The sequence below is a fragment of the Pelophylax lessonae genome (genome assembly GCF_965119305.1).
Source record: "Pelophylax lessonae genome assembly, chromosome: 4".
Lineage (NCBI taxonomy): Eukaryota > Metazoa > Chordata > Amphibia > Anura > Ranidae > Pelophylax > Pelophylax lessonae.
The window spans coordinates 396,920,374-396,927,748 of record NC_138771.1 but is presented as its reverse complement, the minus strand read 5'-3'; positions in this window follow the sequence as shown (position 1 = coordinate 396,927,748).

Genomic DNA, 7,375 nt, shown 5'->3' with positions numbered 1-7,375 from the left:
TGGTTAGTAGTAATACACAGGACTTGCGACTATGGCTAACAGAGGGGGAAATCAGGGAAAGACTGGATAAACTTAACACAAACAAATCACCAGGCCCGGATGGCGTACATCCGAGAGTGCTCAAGGAACTCAGTATGGTTATATCTAGACCACTGTTCCTGATCTTTGCTGACAGTATTAGGACAGGAGATGTACCAGGGGATTGGAGGAAGGCTAACGTGATTCCGATATTCAAAAAGGGCCAGAGACATATCCCGGGAAATTATAGGCCTGTCAGTCTGACATCAATAATATGTAAACTTTTGGAGGGGATGATAAGGGACTATATCGTAGAGTATGCTAAAGACAACAACATCATCAGTAGTAACCAGCACGGGTTTACAAATGGGCGATCTTGTCAAACCAATCTCTTAGCATTCTACGAGGAAGTGAGCTGTGAGCTAGATAGGGGGAGACCAGTGGATGTGGTGTACTTGGATTTCGCTAAGGCGTTTGATACAGTTCCCCACAAGCGCTTAATTTATAAAATAAGGTCTGCAGGTATCGACAGCAGGGTTTGCTCTTGGATACGGAATTGGCTAAAAGGCCGTGTCCAAAGGGTAGTAATAAACAGCGCATACTCAGACTGGTCTGAGGTAGTAAGCGGGGTGCCCCAGGGCTCAGTCCTGGGACCAACCTTGTTCAATTTATTCATAAACAGCATTGAGGACGGGATCAGTAGTTCGTTATCAGTTTTTGCAGATGACACAAAATTGGCCAGGGCAATAACTGCACAGCATGAAGCAGATATCCTACAGAATGACCTGGACAAAATTACGGAGTGGGCAACGACATGGCAAATGAGGTTTAATGTGGAGAAGTGTAAGGTTTTGCACTTGGGGACCAAAAACATAAAAACACAATACACGTTAGGAGGGGAACCCTTGGGGGAATCAAAAATGGAGAAGGATCTGGGAGTCTTAGTTGATGATAGATTAGGCAACAGCATGCAATGCCAAGCGGCAGCTTCCAAAGCCAACAGAATATTAGCATGCATAAAGAAAGGGATGTATTCCAGAGATAAGACTATAATCCTTCCACTTTATAAAACTCTGGTCCGACCGCATCTGGAGTATTCTGTCCAGTTCTGGTCGCCAGTCCTCAGGAGGGATGTGTTGGAGCTGGAGAAAGTCCAGAGAAGGGCAACTAAACTGATTAGGGGGTTGGAGGACCTTACCTATGAAGAGCGGCTGCAATCGCTCGATTTATTTTCCCTGGAGAAAAGACGTCTGAGAGGGGACATGATAGCAATTTATAAATATCTTAATGGGGATCTCAGCTTAGAAGAAAAGCTGTTCATTCGAAGGAATTGCATGAGGACTCGAGGACATACAATGCGATTAGAGGAGAAGCGTTTTAACCTCAGGCAACGTGGGGGGTTCTTTACTGTTAGGGCTACAAGATTGTGGAATTGTCTACCACAAGAGGTGGTTTCTGCGGGTAGTATGGTGACTTTCAAAAGACTCTTAGACTTACATCTCAAGGACCAGGAGATTGAGGGCTATGTTAGATGAGTACAGTCACACACACCTACACAGGTTGAACTGGATGGACTATTGTCTTTATTCAACCTCACCTACTATGTAACTATGTAATTTAAAGTGGTTCTAAACTTTGTTATACCACTTGTACCTACAGGTAAGCCTGTAATAAGGGGTATGCGAGATGATTACAGCCACACACACCTACACAGGTTGAACTGGATGGACTATTGTCTTTTAAGGATGATCGAACTTTTGAAAAGTTCGGTTCGGCCAGAACATCCGAACTTCCCGAAAGTTCGGCCCGGATTTCAGAACCCCATTGAAATCAATGGGACCCGAACTTCGGTAATCAAAAAACACCATTTTGAAGCCCCAAAACCCAATAAATGCCCCTAAAAAGTGCCTAGGGTTCTGGGTCATGAACCATTAACTATTAATCACACAAAAAAAAGTTCTTAAAAATTGTCATTTTTGATAAAAAAAAAAGCCAATTATTGAAAAATTAAAAAAAAAAAGAGATTTTTTGATTTTTACTTTGGATTTAGTATCTGGGGGGTCTAAAAGGTGTGCATGTGAAGTTTCAGCTCTGTAGCATGTCCAGAACCATGAAAAAAAAAAGATAATTTTTCAGTAGAACAGGGATGTGGTTCGGGAGCCTCCTTTAACTTTAACACCTATATGATCTTTTTTTCTGGTTCTGGACATGCTACAGAGCTGAAACTTCACAGGTACACCTTTTAGACCCCCCCAGACACAAAATCACACAAAAAAAGTTCTTAAAAATTGTCATTTTTGATAAAAAAAAGCCAATTATTGAAAAATTAAAAAAAAAATAAAAAAAAAAAGAGATTTTTTGATTTTTACTTTGGATTTCAGATCTGAGGGGTCTAAAAAGTGTACATGTGAAGTTTCAGCTCTGTAGCATGTCCAGAACTATAAAAAAAGATCATTTGTATTAGAAAACTTTAAGCACAGGAATATGGCTTCTCTGCTGTAACACCTTGCCGGTTTAATAGAAGGCATTTTTTTGGGTTCTTTGCAGTCAGGAAAAACATCTGAACTTGTGTATAGTGGTACTGTGCACAAGTTCTGATGTTTTGCCTGCCTCCAAAACCCCCCAAAAAATGCCAGCAAAAACACACCTGGGCATTTTTTTTTTTTTTTTTTTTGACGCTAGCGTTTTTTTGGGCATTTTTTGGGGTTCTTTTGAGGCAGGCAAAACATCTGAACTTGTGTATAGTGGTACTGTGCACAAGTTCTGATGTTTTGCCTGCCTCCAAAACCCCCCAAAAAATGCCAGCAAAAACACACCTGGGGTTTTTTTTTTTTTTTTTGACGCTAGCGTTTTTTTTGGCATTTTTTGGGGTTCTTTTGAGGCAGGCAAAACATCTGAACTTGTGTATAGTGGTACTGTGCACAAGTTCTGATGTTTTGCCTGCCTCCAAAACCCCCCAAAAAATGCCAGCAAAAACACACCTGGGGTTTTTTTTTTTTTTTGACGCTAGCGTTTTTTTTGGCATTTTTTGGGGTTCTTTTGAGGCAGGCAAAACATCTGAACTTGTGTATAGTGGTATATATACACACATACATATATTTATATACACACCTAGACATATATAAGTGTGATAGTAGCAGAAATATATTACTGTAAATGATTTCATTAGCGCAAGCATATATTTCTGCTACTATCACACCTATATATGTCTAGGTATATAAATATATGTATGTGTGTATATATACCACTATACACAAGTTCAGATGTTTTGCCTGCCTCAAAAGAACCCCAAAAAATGCCAAAAAAAAACGCTAGCGTCAAAAAAAAAATGCCCAGGTGTGTTTTTGCTGGCATTTTTTGGGGGGTTTTGGAGGCAGGCAAAACATCAGAACTTGTGCACAGTACCACTATACACAAGTTCAGATGTTTTTCCTGACTGCAAAGAACCCAAAAAAATGCCTTCTATTAAACCTTAAACCGGCAAGGTGTTACAGCAGAGAAGCCATATTCCTGTGCTTAAAGTTTTCTAATACAAACGATTTTTTTTTATGGTTCTGGACATGCTACAGAGCTGAAACTTCACATGTACACTTTTTTAGACCCCCCCAGATCTGAAATCCAAAGTAAAAATCAAAAAAATCTCTTTTTTTTTTTTATTTTTTTTTTTTTTAATTTTTCAATAATTGGCTTTTTTTTATCAAAAATGACAATTGTTAAGAACCTTTGTTGTGTGATTTTGTGTCTGGGGGGTCTAAAAGGTGTACCTGTGAAGTTTCAGCTCTGTAGCATGTCCAGAACCCCAAAAAAAAAGATCATATAAGTGTAAAAGAGGGGTCCCACCATCCCTGCTCTACTGAAAAATGATCTTTTTTCTGGTTCTGGACATGCTACAGAGCTGAAACTTCACAGGTACACTTTTTAGACCCACCAGATACTAAATCCAAAGTAAAAATAAAAAAAATCTCTTTTTTTTTTTTTTATTTTTTTTTAATTTTTCAATAATTGGCTTTTTTATCAAAAATGACAATTTTTAAGAACTTTTGTGTGATTTTGTGTCTGGGGGGTCTAAAAGGTGTACCTGTGAAGTTTCAGCTCTGTAGCATGTCCAGAACCAGAAAAAAAAGGATTGTTTGTATTAGAAAACTTTGAGCACAGGAATATGGCTTCGCTGCTGTAACACCTTGCCGGTTTCAAAGCAGGCATTTTTTTGGGTTCTTTGCAGTCAGAAAAAACATCTGAACTTGTGTATAGTGGTACTGTGCACAAGTTCTGATGTTTTGCCTGCCTCCAAAACCCCCCAAAAAATGCCAGCAAAAACACACCTGGGCATTTTTTTTTTTTTTTTGACGCTAGCGTTTTTTTGGGGTTCTTTTGAGGCAGGCAAAACATCTGAACATGTGTATAGGGGGTATATATAGGCATATATGTCTGAATATATACCCCTAGACATATATAGGTGTGATAGTAGCAGAAATATATTACTGTAAATGATTTCATTAGCGCAAGCATTTATTTCTGCTACTATCACACCTATATATGTCTAGGGGTATATATTCAGACATATATGTCTATATATACCCCCTATACACATGTTCAGATGTCATGTCTGACATCAAACATGTCCTCAAAAAAGCACTGGCAGTGGCAGCCCCTGCAGCATAAAAAATGCTTGCTGGTGAGAAGCCATAATCCTGTCCCAAAGCAACTCAGAGAAATGATCATTTCTCTATAGCGGTCACCCTGCTATGGAAGGGTTTTGTCACCCTGCCATAGCAGTCACTGCCAGTTAACCCTACACTACACTACGGTCCCCTGACACTTAACACTTTCCCTACAGAAACTAAATTTTTGAAGCTAACTTAAGTGTAAAGGAGCACTCTAACTACACTAGATATCCCTTTCCTCACACTAATAAATAGCTAAATGACACTTTTAAAGTAAAATTAACAGAACTGCTTCCACTCTCTTCCATGTCCAGTATAACAATGCTGGGAATATGGCGGGGGCGATCTTATATACTGGGGATCGTATTCACTAATGATTGGTCTAGGGACCCCCTAGTCACTCCAATCACATTCCTAGCATTCTCCTGCCCCTTCAATTGGCTTTTGCTAATGGTTCTGGTCCAATCATGGGCTTTTAAAGCCCATTTCCTGAAGCATTGCATTTTGGGCGGTTCTGGTTGCCGAATTCCGAACTTTTTGGGCAAAAAGTTCTAAATTCGGCCGAACCTCGAACACCCAATGTTCGGGCCGAACCGATGGTGGACCCGAACCGTTCGATCATCCCTATTGTCTTTATTCAACCTCACCTACTATGTAACTATGTAACATCACCTAAACTCTGCAAGTTTAGGAGATATTCAGAGTGCATGCAGCCGATGACATCATCGGCGCATACGCTCTGAAGGTCCGGGTTATGGTGCCGGACCCTCGGAGCCCATGCTGCCAACAGGCGGCTCCCATGCGCATGCGCGAGAGTGAATTCATCGCGGCTACAGCCACTCACAGCGGCGGAGCCCGAACCCAGATGAAATACCGGGGGAAAATGTCAGCCATCTCAGCGGTGAGCGGGTGCTGCTGGAAGGGCTTCTTTCTAAGGTAAGTACAGTATTTGATAATGAGCTAGTATGTGATGGATACTAGCTCATTATGCCTTTGTCTTACAGGTGTTTTTTTTTTTTTTTCTTTCATCCGGGGGTTTACCACCTCTTTAAACAGTGCCTATAGAGAAAGGAAAATGTGCATTTCAATCAATGGATGTAAAGGTGTTTTTAAGAAAAGAGAACTACATCCTTAGCCGCAGAATATGGAATTGCTACCTTTTAGCAGAATTACTTTTTGTAGGCATATTGCATAACTGCTTACCAATCTCTAAAAATCAAGCTCCTCTATGCAATATGTCTTTAAGTTCAAGATTTTTGTGGGGCTTTCTTGCCCATTTCAAATCCCCCCCCCCCCCCCCCCACACACACACACACACACACACACACACACACACACACACACACACACACACACACACCATTTTCATAGGATTCAATTCAGGGCTTTTTACTAGGCTAGCCCATAACCCTTCATTTTTTCTTTTTGAGCATTCTATGGCAAATTTACTAGTGCGTATTAGATTATTATCTTGTTGCAAGATCTATTTCCAGGTTTAACTTTAACTTCTGGACAGAAGAAAATAAATCAATGTTGCGCAAATGCAGGCTATTGAATCCCTAATATGCAACAAGTCCTTAAAGGTTCATATGTGAGGTAATAACACTGTCCATGGCTGTGGCACCTCTATTACAGGATCTTGGGGGAATCCCACTGGTCAACATGTATAAAAAGAGATTAAAAAGAGGGTGCCATGGATTTAGTGTAAATTTGTTAAAAGTGGTAATAAAAAAAAAAAAAAAAAAAAAAAAAAAAAAGCTCAAATGCACTCACAGAAACAAAACCTATTCCAAGCTTTTATGTACCTGGAGGTGAGCCTGATATGGTGAGGAAGGCCTCTCTTACGCCTCTGACTCGGGGCCCCTGGTAGTGCAGACAGGAGGCACCGGAGTGTAAAGTAGCATGAGTGCCTGAAGCTTGCTGGAAGCAAGCAGGTGTCCGCTAGTGGGAATCGCCAGATGAGTCTGGCTAGCAGGTAGGTGTGCAGGCAGCTGGTACTGGAGACAGCAGACTGGATAGCAGGTTAAGCTGGCTGGATCCTCACAGACAGGGCGGACAGATTCGGGGAAGACAGGAACGTAGTAGAAGACAAGCCGGGTCTGAAGCCGATCGGTAGTGCAGAAGCCAGTAGGCGCAGACAGGAGCGGACGTCAAAGGACTAGCCGGGGTCAATGCAGGCGAAGAGCAGAGGAAGGTCAAGACAAGCCAGGTCTGGATCTTGGAAGCAGAGTACAGGTTTGCGGGTTCGCCAAGGCTGAAGACAAAGCAGCACTGGAGCTGAGCAAGAGCTGGGCAATAGCTGAGCAATAGCCCATTTGGCGCCAGTATCTGTCACATGTTCACGAACGTGAGTGCACAACGGTATGTGTGCCTGTACGTGTTTGCGCATGCACATTCGCCATTGCCAAGTCCCTGCGTGCTTTAACAGGAGCACATCTTTGCCTGTGTGCAGCAAACCATTTCTTACATTGCCCCCTCCCAGTGGGCAGCCGCTTGATGCCCAACTAAGCCAGTCTCTCCGGGTGATTATGTTTAAATGCTTGGATTAGACCTTTTGCATGGATATTGTTTACTGGTTCCCACAAATTCTCTTGGGGTCCGTAACCCTTCCATTTAATCAAGTACTGAACTTGGTTACCTCTTTTCCTGCAATCAATAATTGCTTCCACTTCAAACTCCTCTTCTCCATCGAT